This window comes from Podarcis raffonei, chromosome 13 (assembly GCF_027172205.1).
Source record: "Podarcis raffonei isolate rPodRaf1 chromosome 13, rPodRaf1.pri, whole genome shotgun sequence".
Classification (NCBI taxonomy): Eukaryota; Metazoa; Chordata; class Lepidosauria; order Squamata; family Lacertidae; genus Podarcis; species Podarcis raffonei.
In genome coordinates, this window is record NC_070614.1 from 18,227,604 (window position 1) to 18,237,759 (window position 10,156).

The 10,156-nt window shown below is 49.3% G+C and overlaps 1 protein-coding gene and 1 non-coding gene across 14 annotated transcripts in view; both read right to left on the reverse strand.

Moving 5' to 3' along the window:
* Positions 1-5,272, reverse strand: part of PPFIA3 (PTPRF interacting protein alpha 3) — a 61,512-nt gene extending 56,240 nt beyond the window's left edge. For 12 of the 13 annotated variants that reach the window (XM_053362753.1, XM_053362750.1, XM_053362752.1 and 9 more), the window contains exon 1: positions 5,043-5,270. The gene's annotated coding sequence lies outside the window, so the exon portion shown is untranslated. Of the gene's footprint in view, positions 1-5,042 lie in introns of all 13 variants that reach the window. The other variant, XM_053362749.1, reaches the window with a different exon arrangement.
* A 2,559-nt stretch (positions 5,273-7,831) lies between these two features.
* On the reverse strand, positions 7,832-7,907 carry TRNAI-GAU (transfer RNA isoleucine (anticodon GAU)). Its single transcript has one exon. It is a non-coding gene; the product is annotated as a tRNA-Ile (tRNA).
* Between the last annotated feature and the right edge of the window lie 2,249 nt (positions 7,908-10,156).

The following is a 10,156-nucleotide window of genomic DNA, read 5'->3' on the forward strand; positions in this document are numbered from 1 at the left end:
GTTCCTAGCCCCCCACAGCAGAATGAGCGGGGGGGGGGCCCAAACACCGCAGAGCTGGTTTGCCACATTTTGAAGTGAAGCAGTTTCCCACCAAGTCCAGGGGTTAAAATTACCTAACTGCATCAGAGGTACGTGGAAGTCCCTCACTGTTTAGGGAAAGATGCTCTGTATATGTCCAAAGGGGCATTTTCCTGCCAGCCAGGCAGAAGGTGCAGGATGAGGCTTTGGCTTCAGGTATTCGATAACGACTGCTCAAACTAGTCAGAAGCCCATTGTCTATGATGGACTTAGCACTTAAAAGCATCTCTCTCTCTCTCCCTCTCTCTATGCCCATATTCCATCTCCAGTTGGAGAGGTTCAGTTTCCCTGGAACAACAAGATAAACAGATTCCCTTAGAAGTGCATAGAAAAGTTGTGAGCAGGGCTCGTAAGATAGAAATGCTTTTGAATGGATAAAAAGAAAAGAGCTCTCACCTATTCAAGGGCCAAACCTTGCCACTGATAAGTTCTAGGGTTGAGCAACGTGAAATCCTGGCCAAAATCAAACTGTGCATATAAAGACATGCAAGAAAATACTCAACAGAGACGTGCCATAGGTCACTCTCATTGCCTAATATACCCTCTTTCTCCACCAAGCTAAACAAATGGAAGCAAACAGCCCATCAAATGGGGGTGGCGAAATCTGAGTATCCCCAGAATCTTACAGAATCTGAAAAAATATACACTTTTCAAGGCCAAGACAGGCCCACACATGCACAGTCACTCTCATGCTTTCAGAAGACATTAAGAACTCATATTAGCAGCTGGTCAGGAGAACAGACATACAAAGTCTAGGATGCAGCACAAATATAGACAAAATGGTCAGAGGCTTGTGGATGGCATTAGATTGCTCTGTTCTTTTATGTGCAACCACAGACCGCAGACGGTAATTTTGGCCCATGGATTTACACAGCTTTTACACCTGAGAAGTGGGGAGAGATTGAGACATTTATGTATACATCTATGGATATTGAGGCTGCTATGAAAGAGACACCAAGGATTGAACATTCACGTTTCCCTGCCCCTCTCTCACATACACACACTCATAGACAGCATGAGAAAAGGAGCTATATATGAACACATGCATTGGAGATATATAAAACAAGCTCAGAATCCAGATTCTGGCACAGTAGTAGACATTCTGAGCATCTCCCACTCCTTTTATTTTGTTGTTGAAATTTCTAACCTTCATGACTAGTGTCTAGTGAACACTATGAATTCAAGGGAGGGAAAAGCCACATCCCCCTCCACAATAACCTCCACGTCCCTTTCAGCTTGTCTTCTCCCCCACTTGCTGTCAAACATGGTAGATTATTTGAAGAAACTCTTCTCCCACGGAAGCAACATTATGAGAAGAAGTAAAATTAGCCTAAACCAGACTTCCTCAACCTCAGCCCTCCAGATGTTTTGGCCTACAACTCCCATGATCCCTAGCTAGCAGGACCAGTGGTCAGGGGTGATGGGAACTGTAGTCTCAAAACATCTGGAGGGCCGAGGTTGAGGAAGCCTGGCCTAAACTATGCTAATGTAACTTCACAGTAGCATAACATGAGTTTAGTTTGCTTTAAGGATTTGCATCTCTGGGGAGCGGAATATAGAATTTCACCAACACTGCACTAGTGTTTAGGCATTTGTACATTCACAGACCCTGAATGCAGCTGCACACTGCTAAGATTGGGACATGGGTGATGGTGCTCACAAAGCACAACGGGTTCTGACTTCTGTGCATGTACACGGACATCTGTGCATGCAATAGCACAGGATGCACTCACAACAGGCCTTGCCAAACCCATGGGCCGTGTACAAACTTATTTGCAGGTCTATGACTAGCAAAGGTGAGCATGTGCATGTAAACCAAAACAGTGCACCACTGCACATGCGCAGCGCAAACACCACCTCTGGTGCTCCAATCCTCTTCTTATGCAGCTATATGACACATAAGATTTCATGCTCATCAGAGAATGTGCAAAGAAACAAATATAACTATGGGCACATGTTGCCACAAGTGGAACCACATCTGTACAAAAACCATTGTACAAAATCCCACACATGTGCTGTAACTTCTATGTAGCACAGCTGGGCTTAGAAAAAGACTGCTTTTTCCCTGTCACACTTCAATCTGTTTAGAATCTCACCACATTCATCCGTGTTCATCTTGATACATTGATTACATACACCCCACACCTAGTACAGCTATACTTCTTTCCACACCACAGCCACCTGCAACATACATATTCCAGTGTAACTGTGTGCGCACACACAAAAAAGCTTGTAGCGCCTACATACTTGGCCTAACAGATGACACTTTGGTATTTCCCCATGCTTCTGCACATACAACACTTGTTGTCACAGCTGCCTACACCAGCATGTCATCTCTGGCATTTTTGCGAGTGGTCATGCGCATGTTGCACGTGTGACTAACCCTCCTGTTTGCACGGCTGCCCTGCATGCAAACCTTTGTGCAGTATTATAACACCTTTGTACTGCAATGCATATGCAGACAAATATGCACATAAGAATGGATCTCGGTCAATGAACGTGCATTATCTCCTGCCCCCGGGAAACAGAAAGTGCAGCACTTACTGTTGCTTGTGCAAATGGGTTGTACATCACAGCTTGGAGCACGCTTGTGAAACAGGGATGGCGCATGTTGATTGTTATGAGCTTGCCTAACATGTGTCTGACCACAGCATCACACACACACACACACAGACAGGCAGTCTATGTTTTTCACCTTCTTTTACACACCTGCACCTGAGCTGTATTAAATATAGCTATGGGTGATCGCTGAATTTGGGAGAATGAAAGTGGGAATCATACAAATTATAATCTTATCATTAACCCCTCCAATAGACAGCTTTACTTCAGTTGTAATACAATAGCTGCTTGCAGATAGGAAAGGTAGGCCTGGAAACACATAATAAAGGACCCCCAATTTTTAATCAACATATTAATAACTCTCCACCTTTGGGAGATATATAATGTGATTATGCCTTATAGCCTGATACTTTCTTTGTCTATAGGCACCTCCATTTTTAACCGAACCAACATCCTGCTTCATTTTTCTTAGCCATCATGTATTTCCATCTCCCAAACACTTGCACTGGATTCTCTTCAGCTATGTTTCCACATTGGTCCTCTACTCCCTGCAACATCTACTTCGAAATCCCATCCCCGCACTGTCAAACTGGCACCTGCCATTCTGACCTCCTGCTTCTGCTAAGACCCCACTCTGCAAAATATTAGGCCACCGTTTCGTTGTATTACGAGGTGCAGAAAAGACAACCCATGGGAATATATTGACAACACAATATATTAAGGGTTTGGGTCGGAGCCTCAGACTCTTATGCTCATAGGACTGTGTGGTGTAGGGTAATGAAGAAAAAGCAGGCAGGGTGCAAGACGCACAGGAAGAAGCTGTTTGGAAAGAGATTTGGTCGCAAGGCACGGGTTCAAAACAGCAGGAATCTAGGAGACCATAGAAGTAAGAGTTCTGGGGGCCATTGAGTAGCATGGGCAAAAGGAATGGAACTGTGGGTATGGTCCAATTAAGAAAAAACTAGAGGGGGCTGTGGGTTTTTTAAAAATCTGATGGAGTAGCATTGGGTGGAGTGGCATAGGTTTCTTGGTGGATATGAGGTGGAACAGGGTGCAGGTTCCCTAAGGGAAAGAGCAGAGGGGTTGCCTAGAGATAGAATGTGGGTTGCTTTAGCCAAGCAGGGGTGAGGAATGGCTGGGCAGAATGATGGAGCTGATGTCGGCTGCGCCTGTGAGCAATGTTGAAAATTGACAGTGCTCAGGGAGAACAGGTGTTTGGGGGTCTTTAGGGGGCCCAGATGGGAACAAAGTGGGGGGGGGTGGGAGAGAGAGAGCTCACACTGTAAATTACCGGGTGTGCAAAATGGAAAACTTGGTGGGGGTCTGGTGGAGATGGGTAGATTTGCTTGGGCTTTCCTTTAAGTGGGGGCATCCAAGGCTCAAAGGGTAACCAGGTACAGCAGGGCAGAGCTACAAACAAGGCTGGTCAGAGGATCTGGGAAGAAATGAATGGAGGGGGAAGACCTCTGTGCTTGGGGAATGGGCAGAAGGAAGACGATTCTGGAGGAGAGAGGCCGCTGGAGAAACAGAGAGAGGGCCTTTGGTGAGCTGCTGCTGCTTCCATGAAACAGACGACTGGGGAGGGGGTAGAGGCTAGAGGCGCCTCCCCAGCTTTGGCGGTGGGGCACCCTGTAGATCCCCAGCGCTGGCCATCACGGCAGGTCGACCTACCTATCTGGAGAGGCTCCAGGGCCCGGGTGGGTGGAGAGACGGAGGGGACGGGAAGGTGGGTCTCTGGGGCTGGGTGGAGATGGCTTGGAAGGTTCCAGGAGAAGGGGAGCCCGGAGCGAGGCTGCAGGGCTTTCAGAGAGGAGCCGGAGAGGGAGGAGGAGGAGGAGGCGGCGGCAGGCAGATGGGCTGTGCGCGGCTGGGCAGAGACGAAGAGGCAGGGCGCGATCTCGTGGGAAAGGGGCTCGGAGAAGGCGCCAGGGCGCACCGGCGGGGAGGCTGGGTTGGGCGGAGGAGTTGAGTTGCAGGGAGCGTGTCGGAGAATCGGGATGGGCGAGGGCGCGGGGTGGGGGGCGGCGGGTAGGAGAGGCTGTGGGTGCCGGGGTGGTGGTGGCCGGATCCGTGCGGAGCGCACGGAGAAAGGTGCGGGTGGTTGGAGAGAGTAGGCAGCGGCGGGTGGCAGCGCAGGGGGTGCGATGGGGAGCGGGGAGCCCTGGGATGCGGGAGCCAGAGGCGCATTGGGGAAAGGCCGGCGGGGAGGGAGGGAGGGATGCAGAGACGGCAAGAAGAAGCTGCCGGACGATTTGGGGGCAGCTTGGGAGACGATGGAGCAAAGGCTCTGGACGGTCCCCTGGTGGAGAGGTGGCGCCCCGCTGGAGAGGGACGCGGAGATCGGGTGCAGCGGGGCGCAGCGCGGGGCTTCCCGGGAGATGGGGGTTCCTGAGCTCGGCGCTTACCTGCCTTTGCAGCAGGCGGGGGAGGCTGCGGTGCTGCTCCTGGTGGTGCTGATGCAGGAGGGATGCAGGAGGGAGCCTGGATGCTGATGCTGGGCCCCCTCCTCCGGCCTTCAGGGGCGATTGCCATCCCTCAGGGGGACCCCACTCCCCAGCCCCGGCATCCCTCCCTCCCGGCCGGCCGGTCGGCCACCGCCTGGCGCCCCCCTCCAGCCCGCCCAGGCAGATCCAGAGAGCGAAAAGAGAAGCAAATCCCGCCCCTTCGCCCAGCGCAGAGCTTGGGCGCGCCTGCCCCTTTAAGAGATGTCTGATTGACAAGCGTTCCGACCAACGAGCCTGCGGCATGGTCCGGGACAGCCCTTTAGGCACCGCCCACGCGTGGGGAAGGGAGGGGAAGCCGAGCTCCGAGTGGCAAGGTGGCAGAGCCAATGGGGTGGGCGAGCTGGTGGGCGGGGGGGCTGCGAGAAGCCAATTGGGGAAGCCTATGGGCGGGGCTCAGTTTTAGGATGATGTCATCCGGTGGTTCTTTAGGAAAAAGGAGGGGGGAAGGAACAGGAGGAGGAGAAAATCAGATGCATCGCAGGTTTAAAAAAAAAAAGAAAAAGCGGGGGGGGGGGAGTAACAAAAATGCACGAAATCCTTGCAATGACCCAGCCCGTGTTAAATAACGCAACAGTCCGGTGAGAAGAATGAGACGTTGCATCACGGGCGGAAAATGCACCAGATGCGTGCATAGAGAGAAAAATCGAGACAGTGAAATGCACCGATTCATGCAGCTCAGAGAGGATATTTATGCATGTACCACCTGGAGATACACCTACAGCTGAGAAAATGCAGCAACCCGGCGGAAACCACCAAGAGGAGACACTCCAGCCCCATCGCCCCCGAGATGCACAAACTCTCTGCGAAAGGAGCCGGTGGGCTACAGAGGAGTGAAAATGCACCGGCCCATGCGACATAAAGAGAAATAAATCACGGCGCCCCGTTAGGAGGAGATGCACCAGTTCATTTCACCCAGGGGGGAAACAGCAAACCGTGAACCTCGAGAGAACCTGGAAGGGGAGGAAAGGGGTGACACGCCAAACCACGTGCTGCTGAGAAATGCACCACTTCATGCAAGTCGGTGTAAAAAAATAAATGCATCAGTCCAAAAAATGCGTGCCAATCGGCATAGCCTAGAGAAATCCATCCACCACCCTAAGGAAATGGCCATGCAACAACCTAGGAAAACTCATTTGTGCAAAAGAGAAACGTGAAACAATGCCCAGCAAGGTAAGGAAGCGGTTTGGTTGCTGAGCTCTCTGGATGAGATGCGCTTGCTTAAGAGAACCCAGGAAAGACATGGAAATATATCAAGACATGGAGCGGTAGGGGAAGGTGCAAAAAAATCAATGCATGAAGCCAAATCGGAACAGCAAATCATTGCAAGGCAGGAGACAGTCCAGGGAGGGAGCAGCAACAGTGCATCATTAAGGGCCTTTCCAGATGGCAGGGGAGGGAAGTAACACATTTTATTCTTGGTCCTCTGTCAATGCTAGCTCTGAATAAACTCTGGGATATGCTGTTTTGTCCTCACTGGTAACCTTTCTGATGTTTTCTTTATTTTTTATTTTTTATTTGCATTTCCATAGCTGGAGAGGGAAGGAGGATGCAGAACCTTCAAAGAACACAATCTTTTAAAAAAAGTTTAAAGAGAAAAAGGAATAGAGAAAGATCCATGAATGGCAAGACTGTAGGAGGATGGAATATGTCCGGGGGTTTGCCAGTTACATTGGTGGTGCAACTGAGAAGCACCCAGTCTGTTAAAAAAAGAAGAAAGGAAAGCTTGGTATTAAATGATTTACAAAAATACAGTGAGTCACAGGCACTAGCCAATAGGTCCTTGTGCAACCACAGTCCTTGACTAAAGTTGGGAGGGGAGTTGTGGATCATCTTTGCCCAATATTTTGCTTTTAGTACTGGCAAAATGCTGTTGCCCTGAAGGGAGTGAGTTGCAACTCAGCACTTGAAAAGTATTTTCTGGAACGGCCCGAAGAAATGCGCCGAGTCTGTGACGAAGATGTGTCAGATGCATGCAGATGGCAGGTAATATTCTGATCATAACAGAGAGTGGTGGTGAACTTCCATCGGCACGGACTGCCTGTCAAGGGCAAGGAGATAAAACTTGAGAAGTCCATCGCAGTAAGGGTGAAAGAAACATCAGATTGCATGAAAATGTCCCTATTTGGTAATTCAGAGACCGGGGCCCTGTGAGAAGAGGCAGTGACCCTGTGTAGGGTCCCTGTGTAGCCTTACAGAGATGTGGAAGAAGAACCAAGGAACTGCACACATCTGTATTAGCTGCTCATCTTCAGCAAAGCTGTTGCACCCATTCATGTGGCCAGTGAAGAATGAACCGCTAGGAAGGAAACAGCCCAGTTTTCTGATCCAACAGTGACATGTTAGCCAGTTCTTGTGCAAAGGAGAGAGTGGGGAACCTGAGGAATTCTACAACACTGTGCAGTCCATCGCAAAGTACACGCTCTATCATAATTAGGCATCCCAGAGAGAAGCGTACCAGTATGTAGACACACAATCTGTAGGAGGATCTGACCAGGGGTTCCAACTGGTCCAGCATCATTTCCAGTAGCACTTACAGAGCATAAAGATCATGGGCTGTTCCCTCTCCCAGGGGCTTTGTTATTACATAGCATACCTCCTGTGTAAATGGGAGTTCATTAAGCCATTGTAGAGTTGGAAGGGACCCTGAGGATCATCTAGTTCCAAGTCCCTGCAATGCAGGAATATGCAGGTGTCCCATACAGGGATCGAACCTGCAGCCTTGGCGTTATCAGCACCACGCTCTAACCAGCTGAGCTATCATAGGTCACAGCCAATAGGTGTTCCTAGAAACATTCTGTGTTTGTCTAAACCAGGGATGAGGAACCTGTGGCCCTACAGCCTCCCAAGTCGCATCAGCCTCAGCTAGCATGGGCAATGGTCAAGGATGATGGGAGTTGTGGTCCAGCCTCATTGGGCGGGCCACAGACTCCACACCACTAGTCTAAACCATGAGAAAAACGACTATGCTACAGGGACGATCACTGCTGTTTTAGTAACAGGGAATCTATGGCTCTCTGAACTACAACTTTCTTCATCCTTGATCATTGCTCGCTGGGGCCGATGGGAGATGGAGTGTTTTTTCGTATGCAGGGAATGTGTCTCAGAAATTTGAAAACGCCTCTTGCTTGCCAGAATGGAAACTACAGAAGGATGCATTAAGCGCTTGCAGAAACTAGGTACAGTGGTACCTTGGGTTAAGAACTTAATTCGTTCTGGAGGTCCTTTCTTAACCTGAAACTTTTCTTAACCTGAGGTACCACTTTAGCTAATGGGGCATCCAGCTGTCGCTATGCCGCTGCCATACAATTTCTGTTCTCATCCTGAAGTAAAGTTCTTAACCCGAGGTACTATTTCTGGGTTAGCGGATTCGGTAACCTGAAGTACCTGTAACCTGAAGCATCTGTAACCCGAGATACTACTGTAAAAATGTTGGAATTTGGATGTTTTTAGATATTTTTGTCATTTGTGTGTCTGCTACCACTGGCACATGGCTGTCCAGAATTGGGGGCGGGGGTTCTCCACTCCAGGGCTGTAGCTTAGTGCAAGAGAACTTGCTTTGCATCCATGTTCAATTCAAAGGATCAGGCAGCAGGTGAAGGGAGAGTCACTGCTAGACAGCCTTGAGCTAGGGAGAGAACCAGTCTGTCCCCAATTTAAGACAGATTTCTATCATCCCCGCTGGGAATATTGTGTTCCCTATAGAAATCTTTGCATCTCTACACTTCCCCCAAATCTGAAAGTGCACCCCTTTTGCTAGGTATACTCAAATTAAATTCCTGCACCAAACCTTCTTGTAAACCCTTCCTGCTTGGCTTTTATCTCTGTCTGGTTCTTTTAAAAATATCCCACACCCTATCTCCATAGCAGCAATCGGTTAATTTTAGACAACGCTCACTAAAAATTCCTTGATGTGGAGATGGCTCACTTCTGGACCATTGGTCCGTGTGACATTGGGGACCTGTTGGTCTGTGGTCCGAAGGGTTGGTGGCTACAGCAGAAGGGCTCAACCTGAGCCAGGATAACGCCCTGAAACATCTTCTTGCTGCTTCAGGAGGCAGGAATCATGATACGCAATTGTGATGGGGATATTTATTTGTGCTTCCTGCCTTGGGTCTGAACTGAGAGCCATATTGTTCATTGGAAAGAGGAATACATCAGGGATAGCGATCTAGCCCACTGTACAAAGGTAAAGTTTACGTTAATTGCTCCGCCCACTTTGGCTTCTGGCTCCGCCCAGCATTGGCACGTGGCCCCCAGAAGGTTGTGCAAAAGGAAATGTGGCCCTGAGGCTGGAAAAGGTTTCCCGTCGCTGACATGAGATAGCTGCATTTGGACAATGGTAAAAAAGAAATAAAAACAACAATAATAACTAACACCATTTTTTAATCCTTTGTATCTTCATGGGGCTACAGAATACAGTGGTACCTTGGGTTACAGACGCTTCAGGTTACATACGCTTCAGGTTACAGACGCCCGCTAACCCAGAAATAGTACCTCGGGTTAAGAACTTTGCTTCCGGATGAGAACAGAAATAGGCAAAAACACCTAGAGGGCACCAGGTTGGTGAGCAGAGTTTCTGACTTAGACGTAACTGCAGGTTCATTGGAATTTTGCCATGGAACCTCTTCCCCCATAGCTGAAGCAGTGAGCCTAGCCAAGGGTTTGGTGCTGTTGTTGCCATGGCACTTGGCTGACTTAATGTGCCTGCTCCACAGCATCCACCGGCAGCTCCAAAGCTCTTTCTGGGAACGGACAACAGGAATCCCTGTATTCCTAGACTGATCAGAGCAGTCAGCACCCGACTTCCTTTCTTTTATGCCTTCAACATCCCCTTTTCATCTGCTTCAAAGCTTCAGCAGAAGCACTGCAATTATCATTTCTGGACCCTGCTGCACTATACAGTGGTACCTCAGGTTACATACACTTCAGGTTACATATGCTTCAGGTTACAGACTTTGCTAACCCAGAAATAGTACCTCGGGTTAAGAACTTTGCTTCCGGATGAGAACAGAAAT